Genomic DNA, 12,232 nt, shown 5'->3' on the forward strand with positions numbered 1-12,232 from the left:
AAGTCATTATTTGATGACAAGTGGACCAAATTGGGAGTGAGGATCAAATTATTTATTAAAAGTATTTTCAAAATAGAAAGGTACACAATTGACTGAACCTAAAAAAAATTAAATAGATAAACAAATATTCGGAACAAGGGAGTAGATGTTTTGCTTTCAGTGCTTTTAAGAAGTTACAAGTCTCTTCATGGAGAATACTCCGTATTTGATAATAAGAAATCAATGATCATTGATGAACAATAACTATAACTAATACAAAATTGATTATGATACAAGGCGAATTTGAATTGAACTAACTTATTCCAATTGTATTACAGTAGTAAGTACGGAGTAATATTTTGTAGTTTTTTCTACATAATTAAAAAAATACGGAGTACAAAACATAAATCTATGTTATAAAGATGATAAATGTAGAGAGTTTCAATTAGCGTCTTCCTTTACTTATAATGCAAATTGATGAAAATCTTTAAATGCTTTTTTCGAGCGATTTTAGAGAATCCAGCTTTAACAAATGCCTAAATGTTAATTAAAAACTTAATAATCATAAAACTATTTAATTAATCTAATTTATGTACACGTTTTTTTAATCATTCAAGGGTTGGTCCTATTTGAGTGTTGTCACTAGAAGTCTAAAATGTATTAGGTTGCGTAATTTGATCATTTTGGAATTGCACAAATAACGCGTAGAATTAGTGTTAGCTATTATAGTGCTTTTTAGTGAATTAGAAATGTATTTACATGAGTAATTTTGTTAAATTGGAGGTGGATTTCACATCGAGCCTCTTTGTAGATGAGAGTTCACATTTGTAACGGTTATTTTATAACTTGATGCTCAACGAAGGTTCAAGAGACAGAATATTACAAGTGGCACGTGCATCGCACGTGCATTAAATCTAGTATATATATAAAAGAGGCTTTTTTCAGGCAATTCTAAAGTCTCCAACTTTTGTAAAACACCTATATAGTTTAAATATTAATTTGTACGAAAAGATATAGATTTGGCCAAACAGATAATGCAGAAGATATAATAATTATATTATAATTAATAACAACTGATAAAAGATCTATTTTCCATTTGAATTTGTTAAGAACTAAAACACTAATTACAAAGTAGGTATATATATACACCATGCATCAGCTTAGGGTTACCACTTTTGCACTTGATGATTCCTTTTATTGACAACTACGTAGACTGTTATTTTGCATATATATTGGGGGTTTTCGTTGAGAAAAGAGCAAAAAAGTAATCAAATTTTTTCTGTATTGTTATATGAAGACGATGAATCTGAATTTTTCCGTTCTGATTTTCTTTGCGTGATTTTTGTATCAATACATACAAGAACACTAAAAGCTACTCCCTACTCCGTAGATAATAGTTCTGTATAGAGGGAGCCCTTAATTTAGAGGCGCTTTGCATTTCATTCGGCTTTCTTACTTCTCAATCATCAATTATTATTTGTTAGGATATTATTCATGTGGAATATACTTGGATTGTTCCCCAAGGCATTCTGCTATATATTGTAATCGTTTCAGTCAATAATGATCACCTCATTCAGTTATACTTTCTCTTATATTATTAACAAATTAAAATTGATGGTGATATCTCTTGGTGAATGGTGATGATTCATTAATAAAGGCTATTGTTGTGGGCATATTAGAATCAAACACAAACAATAAATAGTAAAGGTTTATCACTGGAATGATCTACTACAAGCAAAGAGGTACGGGATAGTATATATCTTTGTGCTATAGTAGTTGTATGGCAAAGATTAGTCTCCGAAGAATATCTTTTAAAGGATGGAGGATGCATCCACCAATACAAGTTCAATCAACTACGGAGTACTACACTACTACATTGTATTCGACTTCATCTTACTAGAGAGTCAGCAAGTGCACCACTGTCCGTTTTCTCGAAAAGGACATTTCAAGCTATATGAAAGCCTCTGAGATTTGTAAACTATGTAGGTATAAAATCAATATAATAAAAAAATATTAAAAAATATATTAATATCAAATGTAGATAAATAAAAGATAAGTTTTGTAAAATTACTCCCTATTATACGGATATATTAATGCAAGTATTAAAGATATATTATAAGGGTAAAAAGTAAACAAATGTATAGCAAATGGACTAATCATACTTTGCATTTATCTACATATGAATGAACGAACGTCGAACGGCTATTCATGAGTATGCTTTGACAAAATTGTCATTGCACTTCACATACATGATGCATGCATATCGATCAAAGAGACTACCAAGACAACCAAATTGTTCTTTGAATTTTACAAAAGTTTTATTTTGTTGATATTTTCAGCTTTTTATATGGTATAAGAAGCTAAAAACTAATAGAACGGGGGCCTAAATTATGACATAAGTTTTCCAATTTTATACACGCGGAAATTGAGTTAAACCAATGGAATTCGTTCCAAGATGAACAACGATGATTCATACAGTTTTTGAATTTTCAATTCGATTTATGATTCAACAAGTTATTGAATCCTCTTTGTCGGGTGGGGTTCAAGTGGTGTTGTTCCAAAAGTCAATTGATAAGGTTAGGGAGGCGGATTTGTTGGTGGTCATGAAAGATCTAGAGGTTGGGGATGAGAAATAAGGAGATGTTTTGTTCTGGAATTGTAAAAATGAAATGAAAAAGTGAGGATTACTAAATGAAGAAACAAAGTTAATATGGATGGCTCCAATGACACGTGACTTGGGGACTGATACAAACGGGTATGTACATCTTACAAATAACATGAATAAAATAACAACACACTAACATACTTTTGTGCTATATATCATATAATATTCGTCCCAAACTTAAAACGAACAAACCCATCTTAAGCGAGAAATTGTATGGGGTCATAAACAGCCCTAGGTATTAATGAACATAGTTCTATAGTTTGACCGAAAGATATAACATTCCAACTATCTCTAAATGTTTTTAGATAATTACAATTTGATCCAGCAATGATTAAATTATGATTGTTATTCGAAAAAAAGAGATTTACTATATGTCTATATTCCTTGACCAATTGAAAAACAAACAGGTATTAATGAACAAATTCTAAAAACTATCAGTCCAAGTATTATATATATAAACTTCATTTTGGTTTATTTAAAGTCATTATAATACATGTAATTTAAATTTAAATTTTATAAGACTATGTGCAAGTAAACAAGCATGAGTCTTAGTTTTACGATATATGAGAAAATCATGCAAATCCCATGTGCTATTGTTTGACATAGTTATTTAGTTTAAAATTTAATTTCGAAAATTTGGGAAAACGGTACAAAGTACCTTATTTGAGTAATTGAAACACAACTGTTACGTATCATTTAAAATGATATTGAAAGGTCCATAAAAATTAGAGGAAAGACAAATTTAAAAGCCGTGCAACGCACGGGCACAAAATCTAGTAAGTTATTATATTAGACCTATTATTATTATTATTATATTTATTTTTTAGTTATTATTATTTATAATGGTATCATTTATATTATTATTATTATTATTACTATTTTATTTTTTATATATCTTATTACAATATTATCATTATATTATAATAATATATTTATTCTTAATGAATAATATTATTATAATATTTATTATTATTATTGGTATTATTGTTATTATAATGTTTATAATTATTGGTATTATTATTAGTATAATCCTTTTATTATTATTTCATTTCAGTTCAATTCAATTCCATTAAGTTCAGTTCAGTTCAGCTCTATTAAGTTCAGTTCAGATAATTTCAATCCAAAAGAACAAGACCTAAGAGGTGTTTGGTTGGGTTTTCTGAAATGGAATAAAATAGAGTTGCTCCATTCCAGTGTTTTGTTGGTGTATTATGAAATGGAGTTAGATACCCATGGATTCTAACTCCATTTCAATCCCTTGGAATTTCATACCCATATTCCTCCCTTGATATCAAGCTATATTCCTTTCCTTTACAAGTTTAGAATGAATCAAATAATTTTAGAAAGTAATAGATTCTGGATCCCATAGCTCTATCATTCTATGGTATCATACTCCATTTTATTCCATTCCTTCACCTTGAACCAATTGACCCAAAAAATTGTATACTAAAGGAATGGAACTTAAAACCTTGGTGAAGATCAGGTGGGTATGAGATTTCAACGGATTAGAATGGAGTTAGATTCTAATTGATTCAAACTCCATTCCAAGATAACCAAACTAAACATTGCAATGGACCAAATCTACTATAACTCATTCTAAGGTTTTTATTTTTACAAGGGGTGGAGGTGGGCTTTGGGGAAGGGGAAGAGTTCAGTCTCGATGGGTACGATTACTCTCTGACGTTTACGAGTGTGATTTAGGAGATAGAAAAAGGTATTTATACGCGGGGGCTAAATTGGTTCTTCAATAATAAGGTTGACTCTGATGGGTTAGGCTGGTTAGTTGGGTAGAAGGGTTTGGACATGGGAAAAGGTTGGTTGATTGAGGTATTGATTGGAGAAGTTAAATAGATAAATTTTATTTTAAAAGTATATTATATAAAATAAGAACTCAACAAGTAATATAAATATAGGTTAAAAACCTTTGAAAGATCATGTATATAAACTCAATTTTTTTCTTTGTTACGCACAAAACTAAACAATCAAATGTTATACTACTTCTTCCAATCCAATGCTCCGTTGGTCAAGGCATAAATTTTAATGTGGAATGACTTTATATTGTTTTTGTGGGGGGTATTCTTGGATTTAATTAGGAGTGTTTACAAAAAGATATCATAATGTGAAGTTTTAATAAGGTGGTTACAAAGACATAATTGTAATATAGAAAGTGGATTGTACGAATATAGAAAGTGGGAACATTGGAATGGATTGAAGGGAATATATGTCATGCTAATATTATATCACTAACTTTTATTCGAGTTATTTTTTTTTCATGATGAGAATGATTCTAACTACACACGTTGCTCTATTATATCATCTCGAGTGTACTATTTGGTCCCTGCATTCCTTCACCATTTATCTCATACCTTATTTGCTAACCAAACAAGAGATTTAGCATGCTATTGTTCCCCTCTCATTTCGCAACCCAACAAGGTCTTGATGATCAAGACATTTTGTTGTTCTCTACTGCTTCTCCATATAGACATGACGTTAGGTTACTAATGATCAAATCTAAAAAGACAAAGATATCAAACATTAGATGCACCATAAGAGTTTTACAACTAAAATAAGTAATGCAAAACACTATAATTACAACTTATTTTAGTATCCGTGCAACGCACGGGCAAAAAAACTAGTAATACTCTATATATAACTTTTCTAAACTGAATTTATAGGATCTGAACTGAACTTATAGGATCGAATCGAATCGAACTTATAGAATCGAATCGAATCAACTTATAGGATCTCGAATCGAATCAACTTATAGTATATCGAATCGAATCGAACTTATAAAATCGAATCGAACTTATAGGATCGATCTAAAATCGAATCAACTTATAGGATTCAAGTAACTTAAATTAAGTGATTTTGTTCAAAAAAAGCAGTCATAATCCTCATACTGTACTACGAGTAATAATTAGACCCCTACCAATTTGGAGAAAATCCCTACACGTAAGTCGGACATATAAGGAAAAGGAAGTCCATATTAAATTAACTAAATCGGGAGTGGTTGACACCTATAGATTTTCTTCCCACATCAATACGCATGTACTCTTTTGATTTAACAGTGTGTACGACCATGAATCTATGCCATAGCTCGCTGTAGGATATACGTAACAGCGGAGCTTGAAATTGATCCTAACGGGGGCGAAAATTCTCAACAGGATGAATGGGTAATAATTTAAGGAAAATTCGAAAAAAGTTAAAAAATTTTAACTAAATGCTTTAAAAATTTCGACTACTAGCCGGAACGATCGATCCTGCAAACCCCTCTAGATCCACCACTGAATATACGAAGTAGAATAAAGTTCAGCCGCATCCTCTCACTAACTTTTTCTTTTGGTAACAGCAAGTCTCATTATAGACGGGGGATATCCGTCTATAATGAGAGACGGGTCGGATCCCTCTCACAAAGAGGCAAGTGGGAAGCTAAATGATAACCCACTTGGTTTTCCACTTGCCCTCCCACCCGCCTCTTTGTGAGAAGGATCCGACCAGTCTATAATGAGAATTTGTGCTTTGGTAATGCGAAATCGGGAAAGAATATACCTAAATGTGGGTACTAGGTTTTGAACTTCAACAAGTTTTTCTTGTGACTAGGGATGACAGCGGATTCAGGATCCTACCCATATTCGCTGGATCGAACCTTGATAGGGCGGATATGGATCTCATTTTTATGGATCCAATGAATATAGGTCAGATGTGGATCTAGCAAAATTTACATGGCTATGGATCTTGTCACTAAGATCCAGACCCTACCCAAACCATATTTTTTATTTTATTTTTAGATTTTTAGATATATAAGAATAACTAACGTTTATAGAAATCATGTTTTCTTATTTTTATTCAACTCTCTTATGTCCGTTTTCTTATTTCATAGTCATTAACGAATGAATTTACAACCTAATTTAAATATTCGAGAAACAACAAATAACTTTTTCACGTCCGAGGTAATTTGTTAATTTATCATGAGAAATATCGACATATTTTATACTTATAATTATATTAAACATTCTAATGCGTTTCATGTAATTTTAATAGTGAAAGTACATTTAGAAGATGAAGAAATTAACGAAAAAAATTGAAAAAAATCGAAACCATTTAAGATCTAAATCCTACCCATATCCTATGGATCTTGATATGGGTCAAAAAATTTTGAACCTTGTGGATATGGGTCGAATATGGATCCAACATATATAATATGGATATGGATATGAATCCTATAGACACTACCCAAACCATATCCATTGTCATCCCTACAGTTATGACAGATATACCTATTACAAAAAAAGAGTTATATTTATATAGGGATTTTCATAATATTTTTTCACATTAAAGAAATGAAAAAAACGAGAATCAATTATTGTTAGTTGTTACAGTGGAAACCCTATAATACGGCGGACCTCAGGGGGATGGACTAAGTCAGTCTTGATTTTGCTTCATCAACACGTATATATTGTGTGGACAAATGGACAGAACATGAAGCGAGACAATGTACTTTGGGATTATTTAAAAGACATCACGATATTATATGAACATGAATCGGAACTGTGGCGAATGTTTTAATTTGAAAGAAAGAAAGCGGATAGGTTAAAATAATATAGGACACTCTCGAAAAAATTCAAAATTTAACTAAAAACTTTGAAACTAATTTCAACCGTGAGGGGTGTTATAAGACTCTGTTGTACAGTGCACACACTTCACTTCATAATAAAAATAGACCACATTTTATTATTGTAAAATGATCACTTTTTATATTAAAACGATTATTATTTTCTTTAATAGATATTTCGTATAATTTATTTTGGGGCGATTTAGTGGTCAATTATTTAATGAAATAAAAAATTAATACTCCCTAATCCATATTCATACGTCTAGACGTCTAGTCAAGTTCGATCCAGAGCTATCTTGGCTTAGCTCATTTTTAATTGGTCTCAAACAAAAATACTATGTAAGAAAGTTGTACATAAAGTCATAGACCATTAAAAACCTTACGTAAAATCACTCCGGTATTCAACATTTTTCCCTGTAAAAATTTGTTTTATTCTAGTTTTACTATTAATTATGATCATATCATTCATATGATGTTTTAAAGAATAATTTAATATGTCTTTTAAAAAAAAGAATAATATAATACGGTGTCGTACCATTACTGGTTTACTACCCTTTATAAACCTTGCAACATACTTCAAGGGTTCCAAAAAAACTTTCAAAATATTGGGAGCTAAGGAATCAAAACCGGCATCCTTCCAAACTCGCAGATTATTACAGAACTTAACTTCCAGGTAAACAAATACTACCCTAACTTTGCTCACTCCGTCTTAAATCTTAAAACGGGTCAAAAACTATCACATGGTGCTAATAGAGACAAATTTTTTGATATTTCCATTCTTTTAGACAACTTTTTATGTGATTTGATCCTATATATTTGACCCGTCTTATTGTCTTAAGGTTTAAGACGATATCTACGTCTTAAACAAGAATTTGGGTTGTTGTTTATCTCTATTTGTTTGAAGCATGTACATTTTTCTGTCATTATTTTATACGTGTCTGGTGTGAATGTATAATTCTTCAGGTAGCTAGGTATCAATTTATCAATTTGTTTGATAAAAAGCGTACATGATCCCATACTCGGAATTACTTCTTTAGTCCTGATCATTTATTTATCTTTAATTAAAGCATTCCTCACAATGAATATAAAACAAAATTAATGACTAATGTGGGGGGAAAGTGTACGTATCATGATTTGAGGGATTGGGATAATAATGAATTATTTGTACAATATACTAAGGCTCTGTTTGGTAAACGAATCGAAAAGGATCTCAAACCGAAAAGGTCTTGAAAAACCGAAAAAGCTAATTGAAACTCGAAAAGGTAGAATGATAAGGAATCGAAAATTAGGAGCTGATAAGGTGACTGATTATATAAAATATTGTTTGGCAAACTAACTGAAAAGGTAGCTTATTTTGGTAAAATGACGTAAAAGGATATAATAATTATTTAATATATTATAAATTGAAGGGTAAAAAGGTAATATTGCCAAGAATCAGGTACCTGAAATGTGAAATGCTACTCTAGGTAGCATTTAGCATTTCATTTCAGGTAGCTTTTTTGGGCAAATAAGCTACTTGCCAAACACTTCCAGAAAAATAAGCTACCTGAAATTTTTATCAAAAAAGCTACTTCAGTCAAAACAGGTACCTGAAATGTCTTGTCAAACGGAGCCTAACAGTCTTAGACTCTTAGAGAAGGTCTGATTTATAAAGGATTTTAAGAAAAATGATAGTAGTTGAAGTTGCTTAGCTAATTAAAGAGAGAAACAACAAAATATTTCATGGCTAATTGATCTGTTGACTAGTGTTTTTTGCCATATTTAGTGAAAATATTCTTGTAAATCTTGTTTTAATTAGTTTTTTTTATATGTGTTATTAAAGCCCACGTTAAAAAATCGTTAAGAAAAACAATGATCTTAAGAAAAACGGACCGAACATAAAAAGGGGGGAAATAATGTATTCCGTACGAAATTCCATGAAACAATGAGCTAAAAAGTCTTGCACTTGGACCAATCATCCGAGAAGCATTCTCAAAGTACTCGCCATAATTATAACCGCTAAAGTAGTAAATAAATCTCTTTACTTTATCGCTAAGTGAAATTAACCCCCTTAACTTTGTTTTGTAGTATTTCACCCCTTTAACTTTACTCTAAAGTGAAGTCAAATCCCTTTCCACCTCCAACCAAAATCTCACCGGAAATTAAATATCTCACCAATATCTCACACTTTGTTATAACTTAAATAGTATAAAAATACCTCTTTCATTAATAATACGCACTCCGTATCTGTGTAAAGCATTCTATCGAATACGATTTCATAACACTACCCAATTCCTAATTCACTTTCTTTGTTTTTGTCTTTTGCTATTACCCGGAAATTGGAATCATCTTCTCCGCACTCTCTTATTACCCTCCAAAATAACCCAATTATTTTCACTCAATTTAATTCTACCCTTAAAATCACAACCTTTTTTCCGTCAATCTTGTATACTGCTATAAAATCCTCTTAAACATTCTGAAATTAGTGGCTTTATCTCCTAAGTATAGTAGTATAACATTTTAGTAGTAATTGCACTGCAAATGGAAGCAATTAGATGTTCAATTTGTACGATGAAAAGAAAATTTGTGGACTGAGAAAGATGAACAAATTTGTGGACTGTGAGAAAGAAAATTAGTGGATTGCGAGAAAGATGAAGAAATTAAATATACTATAAACCGCTGTATGTTTTTTTTTATTGACAATTATTTATTTTTCCATTGAAATAATTGTATTTGATGGTAATCGCCGGCGAGAATTTGATGACATATTGACCTTCCGGCGAGAATTTGGTTAGAAAAAAAAAGAGGTTTGATTTCACTTTAGAGCAAAGTTAAGGGGGTGAAATACTACAAAACAAAGTTAAGGGGTTAATTTCACTTAGTAGCAAAGTAGAGGCGTTTATTTATCACTTTCGCGTAATTCTAACAACCAAACTCACCGCCGTTATAACACAACCCCAATAAGATGAGTTATGCACTGTTGAACCATTATTTTATACTCACTTAAGTCCAAAAGAACAAGATCATATTACTAATAATGTGGTGGATAGAACCTCTTATGAACATATCGCAAACTTCTCAATTTCTCAATGTAAAACAACTTAACCTTATAATATCTTGGGATGTCACAATAATCTTTTACCGCTACTTAGGGTAAAACAAATACAAAGTATTATTTTTCCCTACTTTACCATTGGGCTTAATATGATATAAAATGAGATTGGATTTGTTGCCGTTGTGGATGATGGGTGACATGGGTCTCATATACTCAGGTCATAGATAAAATTTTAAAACATTTGTTATAAAACGTTCAATAAAATAGGTTGACATATCTACATAAGGTCCTGTTTTTTGGGCTGATTTTAGCTCTCATTTAGTTCAATTCAGCCCATTTCAATCAATTCACCTCATTTGAGTAATTAAGTTCAGCTCAGCTTATTTCAGCTCTATTTATCTCAGCAAATTTTGATTCAGCTCATTTCAGTTCAATTCACCTAAGTAATAAACATTATATAATCAGTGACTGAAGCTAAACCTAACCACCAGCCAGGTCAATTGGAGGCGTGTTGAGCTCTTCTGGCAATACCCTAGAAGCAATTTTTTTAGGGGGTGTTTGGTTGGCTCTCTTGGAATGGATTGGAATGGATTTGCTCCATTCCAATGTTTGGTTGGAGTGTTTTGGAATGGAGTTAGATACCCAATGGATTCTAACTCCATTCCAACCCCCTAGAATCCCATACCCAACTTCCCCCCTTGGTATCTAACTCCATTCCTCCCTTCTACAATTTTAGATGAACCAAACAAGTTTATAAAGGAATGGATTTAGAACCCCATACCATTATGGGTTCATATTCCAATCCATTCCATTCCATGCTATTGAACCAAACGCCCCCTTATTTCTTTTGTTTTTTTTTTACGGGGCTTGTGAGCCGAGCTGAATATTTTAGACCCTAAACTGCCTCGGGCAATGTCCGAGCTGCACACGGGCTTTTGGCAGGCAAGGAGGGTTAACGAAATGTGACCCGACAGCAAGGGTACTAGGCTGGCCCATGTTGTTGGTCAAATCTAGTTGAACTTAAACTTTTCACGAATATATGGGCTATATTTGAATCGGTATTTGAATTGTATTCTAAGTCTAGACTTGGCAAAATGGATCAATCGGGTCATGTATGGGTCGAGTTATTTTGGGTCGAGTTATTTTGGGTCTGTCACACAATTTGGTTCGGGTTGGGTTTGGTCGGGTCATTTCGGGTTTCGGGTCAATTTCGGATGACTTATTGTCGGGTCACTTTCGGGTATGAGTTATTTTGGGTCGGGTCGCTTGCAAATTTAATCATTTATTAGGGATGGTTGTAACCAATAAAACTTTATTTTGATATATATAATATTAATATGACTTAATACTTGTCGCTTCGGGTAATTTTGGGTCACTTCAAGTCATTTTGGATTGGGTTAATTATGAGTCGGGTCTTTTCGGCTCGGGTCACCTCGGGTTGGGTCAATATTGCGTCAAAGAAGGTTCGGGTCGGGTCATTTGGGGTTTCGGGTCATATTTGGGTCAAGCAAGTTCGGGTCATTATTGGGTCTCGAGTCAGCCTTTTCGGGGCGGGTCATTCAGGTCTGACCCATTTTGCCAGGTCTTGTATTTGTAACCCGTCTTGGGCCGGGTCAATAAAACATTAACGTTATGTTGTGGAGTAGAACTCTTCGGCCCACGTATATATGGATAGTAAAAGTGGCACCAATTTACAATAGCCCATGGACCTAATGCGGATAGACCAATAGTCAGTCCCCTTGTTCATTTCTTTTTTGTAGAAGTATTTATGGGCCAACAGATAACATTTTTAAATGTGGACTTTTCTTAAATTTGCCGGGTTGGTGGGCCTTCCTTTGCTTCAAATGTGGGCTTTTAGTGCATTCCCGCGTTGTCCATTATAAAAGATTATTGGCTTATTGCTAGACCTGTCAAATCCCGGCCCGAATACCCAACGAGTTTG

This window comes from Silene latifolia, chromosome 4, assembly GCF_048544455.1.
Source record: "Silene latifolia isolate original U9 population chromosome 4, ASM4854445v1, whole genome shotgun sequence".
In the NCBI taxonomy this organism is placed as follows: Eukaryota; Viridiplantae; Streptophyta; class Magnoliopsida; order Caryophyllales; family Caryophyllaceae; genus Silene; species Silene latifolia.